Source organism: Vitis riparia, chromosome 7 (assembly GCF_004353265.1).
Source record: "Vitis riparia cultivar Riparia Gloire de Montpellier isolate 1030 chromosome 7, EGFV_Vit.rip_1.0, whole genome shotgun sequence".
Classification (NCBI taxonomy): domain Eukaryota; kingdom Viridiplantae; phylum Streptophyta; class Magnoliopsida; order Vitales; family Vitaceae; genus Vitis; species Vitis riparia.
In genome coordinates this window covers 16,386,990-16,403,421 of record NC_048437.1, presented here as the reverse complement: position 1 = coordinate 16,403,421, position 16,432 = coordinate 16,386,990, and positions in this window count along the sequence as shown.

The following is a 16,432-nucleotide window of genomic DNA, read 5'->3' as shown; positions in this document are numbered from 1 at the left end:
TGGATCATTTTTTCACTCCTAATGCAGAGATGGTTATTCAAAATCAAAGGAGTGGGAAGATGAATCAAACTACCATCAATAATGCCTACAAAAAGGAAGTAAGAGAAAGAGCTTGTATGCTTATCACAAGGTGGATGTATGAGGTTGTTATTCCATTTAATGCAGTCACATATCCGAGTTTCCAACCAATGATTGAGGCTATTGGCCAATATGGTGTGGGTATGAAGGGACCAACTTTTCATGAGGTAAGAGTTACTAACCTTAAGAAAGAATTGGCTCTCACAAAAGATTTGATGAAAGATCATATGGTGGAATCGGGAAAAAATGGATGTTCAATTATGTCGGATGGATGGACCAATAGAAAAGAGAGAACTTTGGTGAACTTTTTGGTTAATTGTTCAAAGGGAACCATGTTCATGCAATCCATTGATGCTTCTTCAATGATTAAGACGGGAGAAAAGATGTTTGAGTTACTTGACAAATGGGAAGAGCAAGTTGGTAAGGAGAATGATATTCAAGTTATAACAGATAATCACTCAAGTTATGTGATGGCAGGTAATAAATACTATTTCTTGAATTTTTATTTACTTTTAAAATTTGAATTATTTATCTTGAGAACTTATGTAAATTTATTATCTACAATGTCACATAGGGAGGTTGTTAGAATTAAAGTGTCCACATTTGTATTGGACACCATGTGCTACACATTGCCTTGACTTGATGTTGGAAGATATTGGAAAGATACCAAACATTAAGAGGACATTGGAGAGGGTTATATCACTAAATGGGTATATTTATAATTGCTTAGGGCTATTCAACACGATGAAGTGGTTTACCGGACAAAGGGAATTGCTTAGGCCTGGTAAGACTCGGTTTGCAATTGCTTTCATCACATTATCGCGATTGCATGAACAAAAAAACAACTTGAGGAAGATTTTTACAAGCTCAGATTGGTTAGATAGTAAATGGGCAAAAGAGCAGAAAGGGAAAACTATAGCGAACATAGTTCTAATGCCTTCATTTTGGAACACTATTGTGTTTTTCTTAAAGGTTTCGGGTCCCCTAGTTTGTGTGCTTCTTTTGGTTGATGGTGAAAAAAAAACTCCTATGAGATACATCTATGAGGCCATGAATAGAGCTAAGGATAAAATTGTGAGAAGTTTTAATGGAAATGAAAATAAGTACAAAGAAATCTTTAACATCACTGATAAGAGGTGGGAGATTCAACTTCATCGGCTTTTGATTGTAGTACGGTACTTTTTTAACCCGAAATTCTTCTATGATAAACCAGAAATAGAACATGATGCAGAGATTATGAGTGATTTGTATAAATGCATCTTAAGGCTAACAAGAGACCCTGCTAAGCAAGAAAAAGTTGTGGCCGAAGTGAGTTTATACACAAATTCCCAAGGACTATTCGGGAATGAGTTAGCTGTTAGGACAAGGAAGACTAGAGCACTAGGTTAGTTATTTAGTTTTGTTTATTTAAATGATTAGTTTGTATTTTTACTAAAATAGGTGAATTGTTTCACTAAATTGTTAATATATATACTACAGCTGAATGATGGTTTGTATATGGAGCTTCAGCTCCAAATTTGCAAAGGTTTGCAATGAAAGTCCTCAACTTAACATGTAGTGCATCAGGTTGTGAACATAATTGGAGCATCTTTGAAAATGTAAGTGACCAAAATAATTATAAGTAATAGTCTAATAGAGTTTTGAATGTAACTTAAAAGTTAAAACTTTAAAATATATTTATGAGCTTATGAATTTTTGCAAATTCATAGCAAAAGGAGAAATAGGTTAGATCATCAACGCTTGAATGATTTGGTATACATTAAGTATAACCGAGCCTTGAAGAGAAGATACAATGAACGTAACACCATTAACCCAATTTCTTTGAAAGATATAGATGATAGCAATGAATGTTTGATAGGAAGAATGGAATATGAGGATTCTCATGGAGGTGCACAAGATGATTTTGTATTTGATGATGATAATCTGACATGGGGTGATGTTGCTAAAGCTACTGGAGCTGAGGAGGCTAGGTTTGATACTAGAGCTAGAGCTAGAGCAAGCTCAAGCATAATACCACCAACGAGGGGGATAGCTTCAAGTTCTAGAACTTTGCCTTCTCATTCACTAATAGATGAAGATGAAGATGGAGACATGGTTGATTCAAAAGATGAAGAAGATGGGGAAGGCTACAAATGTGGTGATGGAAATGATGATGATGATGATGATGATGATTTTGTTGATTTAGAGGAGGAGTGATGATTGCTTGTTGTGGACAAATTTGTTATTTAAGTGTTTTTTAATGATGTTTTTGAATTGTGGACAAATTTCATGTTTTGGACCTTATGGTTTGGAAACTTTGGATTTGGATATGTATTAGGCTATTAGCAATATGGATTTGGATTTGTTTTTATGCTTGGAGTTATTTATTTTTTATGTTTTTTGTTGATTAAATTGAAGTTTTGGATGATATTTGATGATTTATATGTTTAGGACAAATAAATGATTGTTAAAAATGATTATATTATATAAAAATATATATATGTAAATTAGGGTACATCTCACTTCACTAAAGCCCACACCTTGCACCTCAGGCTCTAGGACTACTTTGCGCCTTGATCCTTTTAAAACTATGGTTTAAACAAACTGTTAAATCCAAATTTGAGGTTTAACTCTTTATATTCTCAAAACCTTTTTGAAGAACATAAGGTTATTGTAGATCATTTTTGGTCTTTAAAACCACAGAGTTTTTCAAACCAAAATTTAGAATATGCTTATGGAAAAATCGTGTTAGCCTTAACCCAACATTTACAAAACCTTCAAAACCAACTGGTTACTTTAGAAACCCAAAAATTTCAAAACCTCAAAATCTAAGAAAATCAAGAAAAACCGAGAAAGATTTGAAAACTAGTACAATGTCAACCAGTCAAACTTGCAGTTGTTTAAATAGTCAACCTTAAATGCTCAGTTTAATTAGAAAATCAACTCTTCTGTTTGAACAATATGAAAAACTTGTTGTTAAAAACCTAATTGGAGCTAATAACTACTATTTAGTCGAAACCTTCTTTCTGCAAACCCAATATAACAAAGTGTTTAAAAATCAAGAACTTTTGTACAAACACTTTAGAACAAAAAATGTCGAGATAAAAATAGGGTATATGTCATATCATGACCTTGATTTTTTCTTTGTTATATATTTAGCTTATGTGAATATGTCTATTGTAAATATTTTTTTTTTTGATCTTGTACCCCCGTTTATGGATCAAGGAATTTTAAAAATTGTTTTCATGAACCATGTATCTTAAATCCCTGAAAAATTTCGAAAAAAATTAAAAGATATTTTAACCTATTTTTTCAAAACCAAAAAGTAGATCAATATTTCTTTTGAAACCATCCCACTTTTATTTCAAACTAATGGATCAATAGTGCCAGCCTATCACCATGTATATATAAAACACAATAAAGAACCACTCATCCCTCAATAAGAACCAGAATGGGAAATGACCCGTTCAAATGAATTTCTAGAATTTTTTACTTGCTTTAGAGCCTTGCAAATTTATGATCTTAGACCAACCCGAAATAAATTATTTCATCTCATTGGAGAAACAAAAACCATGTCTATATGGAGAAACAAACCTTTAGAACACATTATTGTTCCAAAACCCTTCATTACCCCTAAAGAACAAGATTTTATAATTGAACTCAGTGTAGAATGACCAGAACCATCTTCTTACCTTAGTGATGATGCATCATTTTAGGAAAACCTTGATGACAAAAGTTATTATAATCTGCAAAATGCAATGGAACGTTGATGTCAACAATGACGTATTGAAGCAGTAAATGCGTCTCCAACTACAAAAATTTAATGAAGCAGTAGAAGTCTAAAATCAACAAAGCCACGTATATTGCATGTGATGAAAAAGAAGAAAGAGACAAGGAAGAAGCCACTAGACGGATGGTAAAAGAAGAAAGAAAAGTCAAATCTCATAAGTCTTTACTATCTTTACATTTATTGTTAACCAAAACTTTAAAGACTTTATAAAACTTTGTAAATATTTTTGCTTGCCATCTACCAACTACCCCAACTATCCAAATTAAGTTTAGTTTTGTCGTGTTGTAAAAATTGTCTATAAATAACTTGTAAACAACTTATAGTGAATCAAGGAACAAGTGATCAGAGAACAATCAATAAAGAAATTGAGAGAAATACGGTTAGTTGTATCTTTAGCTGTAAATTTCTACATTCAACAATAAAAAGTAATAAATTTTTGTTAAATTTATGTTCTCATTTTATTTGCAATTTAATTTATTTTTTTCTTTTTTCTCACTCTTAGAGGGTAAAAGGGGTAAATAGATAAAGTAGGGAAATAAAAATGATTTGAATCATAGTTTTATTTTCACTAATTAATATTTGTAATATACATAGATCCTCTCTATACATATATATAAAGTTTCTATCAATTTTTTTTTTTAAAAAGATCGGGTTATTGAAAAAAAATTTAGTGTAAAATCAGAAATTTTAAACTAGAGTCTTTAGCCTTAACCATTGACATGTAACCTATTTTTATCGAAAAATTGGCATGTTAGGTAGACTTTGTCTGGTCAGAAAGGGGTACTACCTTGACACGAAGTGATGTTTTAAAATTTTGTGTTTATTAAAAAATCTTTGAGATATTTGTTCTTCAAAAAACATCGTTACTATGTAATAAATTGTTTCACATTATATATTTTAATGTAATAAATGCTTTCACATTGTAAATTGAAAGGTTTTACTTTAAATAAATGTTATAATAAATGCATTCACATTGATTTTGGTTTTAAACTTTGATTTTTATGGTTTTTACTTTGATTTTCAATGAGAAATTTCAAAGTTTCTGCCATTTGCATTAACTGTGACTTGTTGATGGGAAAAGTTGATATCATCTAGATTTTTAATTAGAAATTTAAGATGATGACTTTAAAAACTTAAAATGTAGAAAATTAAGTTATCATTACTTTTTTAAAAAATAAAATAAAATAACATGAATACTTGAATTTATTATTTTAAATATACAAAACTTTTGTGAATTATGTTTTAGTCATATTAAATAAGATTATCTAAATTAAATATGAGAGTTTTAAAATTTATTTTAATAATTTTTTATATTTTAAAGGGAAAAGTGGGTTTTGATTCACTAATTTTAAAAAAAATATAGAAAAAAGAACTTAAACTTTTATAAATCATATTTATCTTCACCTATTTAAAAATATTTTAATATAATTGCACTTTTTCATAACTCAAATAATTTCCTAAAATGACCCTTTTATATGTTAATAATACTCATTAATAAATTTTTTTATAGTGAGAACTTATTTGAGATTAATAAAATAAAAAATTAAAATTACAATTAAAACTAAAAAAAAAACGTTAAAGCTAAAAATATAAAAATAAAATATTAACTTTCACTTAATTAAAACACTCTGATAGAAAATATAAATATCGAGAAAGAGTTGAAAATACAATGGGAGTAAATATTTTATTTTTTATTTTTTAAGTTTTTTTTTTGTTTTAATTATATTTAATTTTTATGTATTTTAGTTTTAATTTTATTTAATTTTTTTTAAATTTCTTATTTTATTGTTGATGTCAATTAACAAAATTTTTATTCAATTTTATTTAATAAAATGAGAAGATGAGGGATTTATATAATACACAATATAAAATCATTATTAACTAGGGGATAAGAAAGATTTTACTTATCACTTGAGAATCCTAGAGAATTTTTCCTCAATAATTTGTAGCTCATATTATATAATTAAAAAAATTATAATATATTTATTTATAAACACTTTTATTAAATTAAAATGATAAATTAATTTTGAATAATTTTATTTAATATTATAAAGTAAAAGGGTATTTTAGGAAATAATTATTTGAGTTATGAAAAAGTGCATATATTTTAAAATATTTAAAAATGGGTGAATATAAAACTGATTTATAAAAGTTGGGGTTCTTTTATATATATATATATTCAAATTAGCGAATCAAAACCCACTTTTCCCTATCTTTAAATTAATTAAAATAATATATGAATATATAAAATAATGCAAATAACTATCATCACAATTATCTTCCAACTTCTTCCTTCCTTCCTTTCATGATTTGTTCTATATTAATATTGATATTAATTTGATCATGATCAATAGTAAAATAATAAAATAAGAATGAAAATAATTGTCTATAAATATTTTAAAATAAATTTGAAATTTATTATGATAACTTTAGAAACTTAATATATTGAAAATTAATCTATCATTTTTTTAAAAGTTCACATAGTTGAACTTATTATTTTAAATATATGAAACTTTTGTGAATTATATTTTAGTTGTATCAGATAAAATATTTTAAATTAAATTTGGGAGCTTTAAGAGTAATTTGTTGATAAATTATTTTAAGACATTTTTAAAATTAATAAACGTTTAGATTTTTTAGTTTTATCACAACTATCTTCCAATTTCTTTTCTCATTTCCTTCATCATCTTTTTCTTATTAAATTAATTTGATTGCGATCAATAGTAAAATAATTAAATAAGAATAAAGATAATTATCGATAAATATTTTAAAGGAAATTTGAAATATATTCATTTGCAAATTCAATATAATCTTCAAGAATGAATACAATACTATTCTCAATCCCTTAACAAAATCAATCCTATAAAAAATAGTGTTGATCCATAAAAGATTGGAGAGATTTCATGCGAGCAAGGAGAGACCAATGATGCCTAAGAGTTATACACAACATCAAAGAATGTTGAAGAGAGGTATGAAAAACAAATCCATTAGATATGCTTCTTCATCAGAATGAGTAGAGAAAAGACCAAGGAGGAGGTAATCATTACGTCGAAGAGAGATGCAACATCAAAGAATGTTAAAGACAAACACAAAAACAAATCTAGCTTGAAACAATCTAGCATCAAGCAATGGAGTAGATGTCAAGGTGATATCCAATACTAGGACTATAGGATCTGCAAAAAAAATAACACCAAACCCTTCATGTTATGTCATTTTGTGAGTAAATAGGATCTAACAATGAGAAAATGCTAATTTATGTCATTTTATGAGCAAATAAAATTTAACGATAAAAAGAAGAAGGGAGAGAAATAAAAACGGATACTTTACGTGGAGAACACGAGTTTATTTATTATAGGTGAATAGAATCAAAATATGCTACATATGAAAGTCAAAATTAAAAGACATTAAATATGAAATTCTTAGTGTTGACACTAAAAAGACATCATCCATATAAAAAAGAATATGAAGGGAAAAGTTATTAGCATTTAAAGGGATTATAGAGAACAATAAAATCTTTGAGGGGAGGTTTTTAGGTATAAGATGTTTTAAAGGATGACTATTCTTTTAAACGTAATACTGATGTAGATATAGGTTTTTTAAACTATTGTTTTCAAAAATGATATTATTTAAATAAAATATCCCTAAAAATAATATTATTTAAATAAAAATATCCCTTAATTATAGTGTTGTTTATATGAAATAAGTAATAAATAGGTAATATCATATCACAAAATAAGAGTAATAGAACATGATAGCAGAATAAATAGGTAATATCATGCCACAAAATAAGAGTAACAAAACACGATAATAGAATGATAAAGGAGACACAAAAGCAAAATAAAATTTAATTGGAGGGATATAAAAATAAGAGTAATACATAAAGGGAGACATTGAAATATAATAGAATTTAATGACATGAATCTATTTAATGGGTTTATTAATGAGATGAATCTATTTAATGGGATTAATTTATTTAAGATGCAATTTTCTAAGATGAAAAGATTGACTCTTTAAATCTCATACTCTAATGAAGAGTTTTTTTTTTTTTTTTTTTTTGTAACTATGTTTATTTTTAAGAAAAATTTATATATAAATAAAAAACAGCCGTGAATCTATTTAAAAAAATATGATATTTTTCAAAATCATCATTTAAAAATCTAATTTTATTACAAATTTATAAATTATGGTCATAATAAAATGTTATTTAAAAAAATGATTTTACATGAAATAGGACAAGAATAATTAAATAGTAATATTGTTTAATATGAATGAACAAATCATTAGTCATAATTGTATTTATCTAATTTATAAAAAAATCATCAATTTTTTTTGAGAGGATATTTAATCTAAATCAAGTTTTTTTTTTTAATGAAAATATTAAAATTATTTTAATTACATTATGATAGTTTTTTATTAAAAGCATATTGTCATTGGAGAAAAATAAATATCATCTAAATTAATTACATAATTAATAGATATGAATGGGTACCTATGAAAACTTAGGGAATGAATGGATATGAATGAATATGTACGAAAAATAATGAAATGATGTGAAAATATATTTTTTTAATAAGAGATTTTTTTAATGATAAATATAAAATAAATAGATAATGATTCTTAATATTTATTTTGATAAATAAGTACTCATAGAAAAATCAATTTCAATTAATATAACAATGGATACTTTCAATGAATATAATAACAAATACATGATACATGAACAATTTATTTTTATTTTTTTTTGTGAAAAACTTATATAATTGAAAGGTGAATCTTAATAATGGACTACACCTAAAAGTGGGGTGAATAGGTGTTGTTGAACTACAAAAAAAATTTCCCAACGAAGATTACCTAACCTTAGAATTTCTCAATGTCAATAAACTTCTCTTCTAACAATTTTTCAACAAAGCATAACATCCACAAGTAAGTATGCATGCACCAACACTCTCCCAACAATTTATAAATGCAATTCACATGCAAATGCTTCAACATTCCTCAAAATTTATTCAAAAGAACAATTATCTCCTTAACTCATTTCAATTTACTACAAGATATCATTAACCTAAATGATCAGAAAAATAATTGAAGATATTCTATGGATAATCACACTATTTCAACTCATATATCTTCCATTCAACATATATGCCCAAGTATCCAATGATATCAAAAACTGAAAATAAATCAAATAGTGGAGTGAGAGAAAGAAACAATTGACATCGAATTTTAATTTGGAAAACCTTCGAAGAGATCAAAAACCATGGGCCTATTACTGATAAAAAACATCCACTATGAAGAATAAAAATTGAATACGAGGTTTTACCTAGCTCAAGCCAACCAATCATTCCCGGACCACTTGACTAGTACCTTCATTTTCAACTTCTTACCTTTTTGTTCTAGAGCACACTTGGAGTCCGCACCAAGCTCGATCTCGGCCTCTTCTTGAATTCACACAAGAAGAAAATGGGTTTTTGCACAAAACCAAGAGAATGAGAGATGAATGTTTCATAAATCAACACATGTTCATTTTTAGAAAATCCATTAAAAAAATCTTCTTGGAAAATGTGGATGGGATTTTCTTGGAGCAAGCAATCTCAAAGAGAAAAGGGAATGAGGAACATAGGAATGGTTGCTGCAGTCTTACTACCAAAAATAGGAGAAATTTGATTTTAAATGAGAATGAAACCCTTAATTCAAAGGCTAAAATTTGATCTTATAAATAGGTTAGTTGGATCGATCTACCCCTGCACCTGGATCGATCCAGAAACAGGGGAACAAAAGCCTTTCAACAAAAATATTTCTCCCATCTTTCTTAACTCTTTTAAAGATGAAAAACAAAGTTGATTCACATTCAATAACCACACACTCGGCTACATACCTCGACCTCTTAGCAAAGTCTTAATCTTCAAAGGTCAAGTAGTCCGAAGAGGAATTGGAAAACCAAGTTAGGGGACATTTAAGAATTTTGTCCAAAATTGCCAACCTAGTTAAACACTCACAATCATCTTCAAATATTAATTTTTAAAGAACTGAAATAATCATTAAAACAATAATATATTATTATCATCATATCAATTGAATACACATTGAAGAACAATTTTTGTTTAAAATTTGGATTAAAAAAAAAAATTAATTCAAACCATTTTTTTTTTTTTTGTATTTATTTGATTTTAATTTAAATCTCTTTTTTTATTGAATACATTAAGAATGAAAAATAAAATTATGATAAATTTTTAAAAGAAAATCATTATCTACGTAAAGTTTTTTTTTTATTTTAAAAAATAATGATAATTTTTTTAAAAGAGAAACATTATCTAAATTGAGTTTTTAAAAAAAGAATCATGATCTCAATCAAGTTTTTTTTTTTTTTTTTTTGTTTTAAATGATAATTTCTTTAAAAGAAAAAAATTATTTGAATTAATTATATATAATAATGATATGATATAAGTGTACATAATAGAAATGATAAGGCTATTGAGTATTTTTTTAATAATATTATATGCATTTATTTTTAATATTTAATATATTTTTTTTTACTTCTAAATAATAAATTTGTTATCATTATATTGCATAAATGCATACATAAGAAATTTTATAATTATCAAGTTTTACTTTTTTGCTAACTACTATTTCAAATAAATTCTTTAAATCAAAATTTATTATGTACGATTTAAAGATCAAATTTGTAAAATATTAATAATTTATGTTTGAAAATTAAATTGAATTATTAATTTTTAATAATTGGTATGGTTTTGCCAAAAAAAAAATTATTGAAAAAACTTTAATATCATATATAGATTTAGTAAAAACTTTAATGTTGAAGTAATAAATTTTATCTTTTAAATATTATCTATATGTATTCAAATACATTTTTTTTTTCAAAAATAGCCTTATCATTTCTATTATTTCTAGTAATAAATTAATTATGATTAATGATAAAGTAAGTCTATAAAAATATTTAATATTAAGAAATTATTTTAAAAGTACTTTACAATAGAAATATAAATAAAATGAATGAACATGATTAAAATAAAATTTGAATTAAAAATATTTATGTTTTATTAATTAAGAATGATTATTAAGAAGGTATTTTTACTCTTTCCTATACTATTTTTAATATTAATATTTATATATTTATGTGATATAAAAATTATATAAATAAAATGAAATAAACATAAACATATTGTTAAATAATTTAGCTTTTATGTATGTTTTAGTTAAGTAAAATTGATGACTATTACACTATAGAGAACATCATTCTAGAGAAAATAATTAAAATTAATGTCAGGAAAGAGAAAACAAGGACTACCTAGGAATGTAAAATTTTAATAATTATTTACAATTTTGCCTAAAAATTTTCAAATTGTAATTTTTCTTAACATTCCACCATTCCACATCAACATTTTGCTATTATATTAGAGAATTGTAGTATAGTATTTCCATAGATATTGAAAAAGAAAAAGAAAATTTAAGTTGTCAAGCACCGCATTTTAAAGTTAAAACTCATTTTGGTTGGTTTTTAAGGCTTCCCAAGAGTTTTTTATGGTTGAGAAGTAATAAAGTTGAAGTGTTTATAGAGTTGAAAATATACTAGTATGCAATCTAATAGCAGCCATCAATATGACGTGTTGAATACTTGAAGTCATGAGCATCACACAAAGTAACATCATACTAAACCTTAAAACTCCCGAGAACCACTGCTTGAGCTTGGAAAGCCTAAAATATGAAAATTGTATTTAGAAATTCATAACTTCTCATATCATGCTAAAATGTCTCATCAACTAATTCTAAGTTCTTTGACATTTGTAATGGAAGAATTCCTTATGAGTCATTAACATATGGAGAATTAATTACCTTTATCAATAGTGAAGGTTTAGCTCTCTGTATAGATCTCAAATTAAAGAGTCGAATGAAAAAAAAGAAACAAGATAGCAAGAAAGAATTAGAAAATTTGTGTTCATACTACGGAAACGACACTATAGTAGCCCTTTCAAAAAGAAAAATAAATAAAATAACATAAAAGGTTTAAAAACATCAACTGAGTCAAAATTTCAAAAGAAATTTGTAAAAAAAAAATACTAATAAATCAAAATCCTCTAGTAAAGCAACTTTAAAAAAGAAGACACCAACATGTTATAAATGTGGAAAAATAGGTCATTATTTAACAAATTATCAATTAGAAAACAAAATTAATTCTTTAAAAATAAGTAATAAACTTGTTTAGAAATAAGTGGTAAACTCCAAAAATTAATGATAGGATTAATGATTAATAAAGAAGAAGATTCAACTAAATATTATGAATTAGAAGAAGAAAATTAGATATTGATAACTCAAGAAATATCAAGTGAATAATCAAGTCAAGATGAATTAGATGATAAAAAAGAATGTGATGGTATTTGTGCACACTCTTATAAATCAATAAACTTGATTTCAAAAGATCCAAAAACTCCCATAAACATTTTTATTCAAAAAAACACATAATTATTTACCCCTCATAAATTCAATATATTTTCAATTATGGTATATTAAAGATAAATTGTTTAGATATTTTATTTATGATTTAAATACTATACTAACATTTAAATTTTTCTTATAGATGGAGCAAGAATAGATTAACTTTGGGAAATTTACTCTTCCAATATTTCCTAAAAGCAATCTATCATTTCAAATTCATAAAGATGTAGAAAATATGGACAGATCACACAAATGCATTTTAGACAACCTCTAGAATGCACGAAGTGATATTCAAAAGTTGGAAGCTTTAAATGCATTATTTTTTATTTTAAATTGATCAATGATAATTATATAGAGTTTCTAATACTTCAAGTTCTAATAGACATTGCACCCCAATGGTTATAGATCTTGAAAGTTTTAATTGTAGGAAACAAAGAAAAACTTATGAAGAAAAGTCAAAAGCTATATTTTAAAAAAAATCTTCAAAATGAATTTCCAAAACTTTCAAAAAAAAAAAAAAAGTCAAGAATTTCAAAAAACAAGATTTTCATTTTATCAACAAAAGATTTTACATCTTACTCAAGACCTTAGACAAATGATTAGTTTAAAGGCTTAAGTTGTAAGGGAAGCAAAACAAGAACACATAATGCAATTCCTTGATGACTATAGCACTTTTGGAATACCTATTCAAGGAATGAGTTTTATTTGACAATCTCATTATGGTTATCCCAAAAATGAGTGTCCAAAGCTCGATCCCTTCTGTAGGGAAATTCCATTAGAAAGGCAAGACTGTAAGTGTGCCCTCACTTATAGTATCTGCAAGGCTAATATTGACTTAGATAGCTATAATCCAATAGTCACTGATTCAACAATGAGTCAATAGAATTAACCCCTGCTCTCCTCATGGATTATGGGGTAGTTCATCAACTAGTTTTCTCTAATCCTAAGCAAACTGATGGACTTGGAAGAAAACTAACAATACGTATTTTAAATTCGTTCATTCAAATATTCAAATTCGTTAAACTCATCATTGAAAGAAAGCATCTAGAATGGTCCATCGATTGAGGAGTTTACCCTACTCAACATGTCATCTTTCTCAAAGCCCATTCAAGAAAACACCCATTGTTTGGTACAAAGGCCCCTTGGCCCTGTAACAAATTCAGTCTCAAAAAACAAATTCATCATTGGAGATCAAGAATGATTGCAAGAGATCTAGATTATGAAATTTATAGTTCTTCTAAATATAAACTCATTACTGAAGACAATATTCAAAAAAACATTTCTACAAATGTCTTTCCAGAAGTCCCTTTCTTATTCCAAACTCAATTCTCTTATCTTATAAATATGTATAAAAGAGAATGCATACAAGAGGAACAAGCTCAAAGAGTATTTGAAAATTTTCTCTTAGAAATGCTTCTAAAAGATTTCAAGAATATTTTTATACAATTGTATCTTAAAGAAAACGGTGTACTCTTGTCTTCTTGTATTATTAAACTAAAAAAAAGAAAACAATGATGGAAGAAGAGTAAGAATGTAACAAAAAAAGAAAAAAAAACACCCAATCAAAGCAAAAACTTCAAATAGTCTTCAATAGTCTTTTAATAGTAGAATTTATCTTCAAAAAGGTAACTTCCATTTATTCCAAAGAAGAAAATGTGGAGAAAACATGCAAAAGGAATTTATTCCTTCTGAAGCTTACTTGAAGGTTTTCTGAAATGGAAAAATTTTCTCCATCCTTCCAAATCAAGAAAGTAGCTAGCTGTCTATTCCAATAATATTTCAGATTTCAACAAACTTTAATTCCACAGATTCCAACTAGATTCAAGTCCATCAAATTTATCTATAAATAGAGTCATCAAGTTCATTACAAGGTAGAGGACAAGAGAGGTGAACAAGCAAGGATCAGAGATATGGTACCACTAGTAGATTCAAGAGTTGATATTAATTGTATACAAGAAAGAATAATCCTTACTCAATATTATAAAAAAATAGGACAAGAACTTTTTACTGCAAATAAAGGTAAATTAGAAATAGAATACCAACTTCAAAATGTTCATATATGTCAAAATAAATATTCTTTTAAGACTCAATTTATACTTGTACAAAATATGACTGAACTTTTAATTCTAGGAATCCCTTTTATTACGTTACTTTACCCTTTTCAAGTAAGTGATGAAGGTGTCAAAACTACAACACTAGGAAACACTATATTTTTCCCTTTTATATATCCATCAACTAAAAAAGAGATACATCAAGTGCAAAGTGATTCAATGAATAAAAAGATAAATTTAATAAGAAAACAAGCTCACATAAATTTTTTATCAAAAGAAATTCAATATAAGAAAATAGAAGAATCCAAGATCTTTTTCAAAAGGAAATATATTCTAATCTTCCAAATGCTTTTTGGTCAAGAAAGAAACATAAGGTAAGTTTACCATATATTCAAATTTTTTATGAATCCAAAATACCTACTAAAGCCAGACCTATACAAATGAATGAAAAACTTCTAAAATATTGTAAACAAGAAATTGATTCATTATTAAAGAAGAAATTAATTCAACTTTCAAAATCCCCTTGGAGTTGTGCTGCTTTTTATGTTCAAAATGTTGTTGAACTAGAGAGAGGTGCACCCATATTAGTCATTAATTATAAGCCTTTAAACAAAGTATTACAATGGATAAGATATCACCCTAATAAACATGATTTACTCAAAAGACTCCATAGTGCAGTAATTTATTCAAAAATTGATATGAAATCAGGATTTTGGCAAGTACAAATAAAAAAACAAGATAGATACAAAACTGCTTTTACAGTCCTTTTTGGTCATTATGAATAGAATATTATGCCCTTTGGTCATAAAAATGGCCTTTCTGAATTTCAAAATATTATGAATGATATTTTCAATCCCCATTTTCAATTCATTGTTGTATACATTGATGATGTTTTAGTATTATTTTATTCATTAGAAAAACATTTTATGTATCTAAATTTTTTTTTCAAAGTAATCAAAGCAGATGGAATGGCATGTTTTGTACTAAAGATGAAATTGTTTCAAACAAAAATCAGATTTTTAGGACATGAGATTTATCAAGGAAAAACAAAACCGGTTCAAAGATCAATGGAATTTGTTGACAAATTTCTTGATGAGATAAAAGACAAGAAGCAACTACAAAGATTTTTAGGTTGTTTAAATTATGTTTCTAATTATTTCAAAGATTTAAGAATTATTTGTGAACCTTTATACAAAAGACTTAGGAAAAATGCACCTGCATGGAATGAGTCTCACACTAAGTTAGTCGAGGAAATCAAACAAAGAGTCAAACATTTACAGTGCATTAACATCTCTCATCCTAATGCATTACTCATAGTAGAATCGGATGCATCTAATATAGGTTATGGAGGCATATAGAAACAAGAATACATTAATCAAGTGCATATAGTTAGATATTATTTAGGGATCTAGTTGGACGCTTAAATAAACTATTCAACCGTCAAAAAGGAAGTTTTATAACAAAATTTATGTATTTCAAAATTTCAAAGTGATTTGATAAATAAAAACATTCTTTTAAAAATTTATTGCAAAGCTACAAAAGATATTTTACAAAAGGATGTTAAAAATCTGGTTTCAAACAAATTTTTGCAAGATGACAAGCTTTACTTTCAAACTTTGATTTTGAAATTGAATTTATCAAAGGAGAATTGAATTCCCTTCTTGACTTCCTTACTTAGGAGTTTTTGCAAGGTAAGGATTATCCACCTAATGGGTACTCCCGTTAAGCTCCAACTTCTTTCATCATCCAAGAAAAAAAAAACTTCATATGCTATGACTTCAAATGTCCCAAATATCCATCCTTCATTTCCATTACAAATCAAATTCCTTTCAAGTTCTGAGTCCAGACTTTCCTCATCTTCATCATTCGAAAAGTTTTATTCAAGCTTTAAAATCAACTTCTAAAAGTCTTCTTGTTAAGAGTCAATCTAGTCCTAGTACTATTTCAACACTTTCTTCTTCCTTTCTCTTCTAGATAGTTAATAAGTCAGAAAACCTAAAACATTAGAAATTGCTTTCATTGAGCCCAAGTTCAATTTTGTAGAAATTCCAAAAATCCTTTCCTACATCTTGCCTCAAGGAGT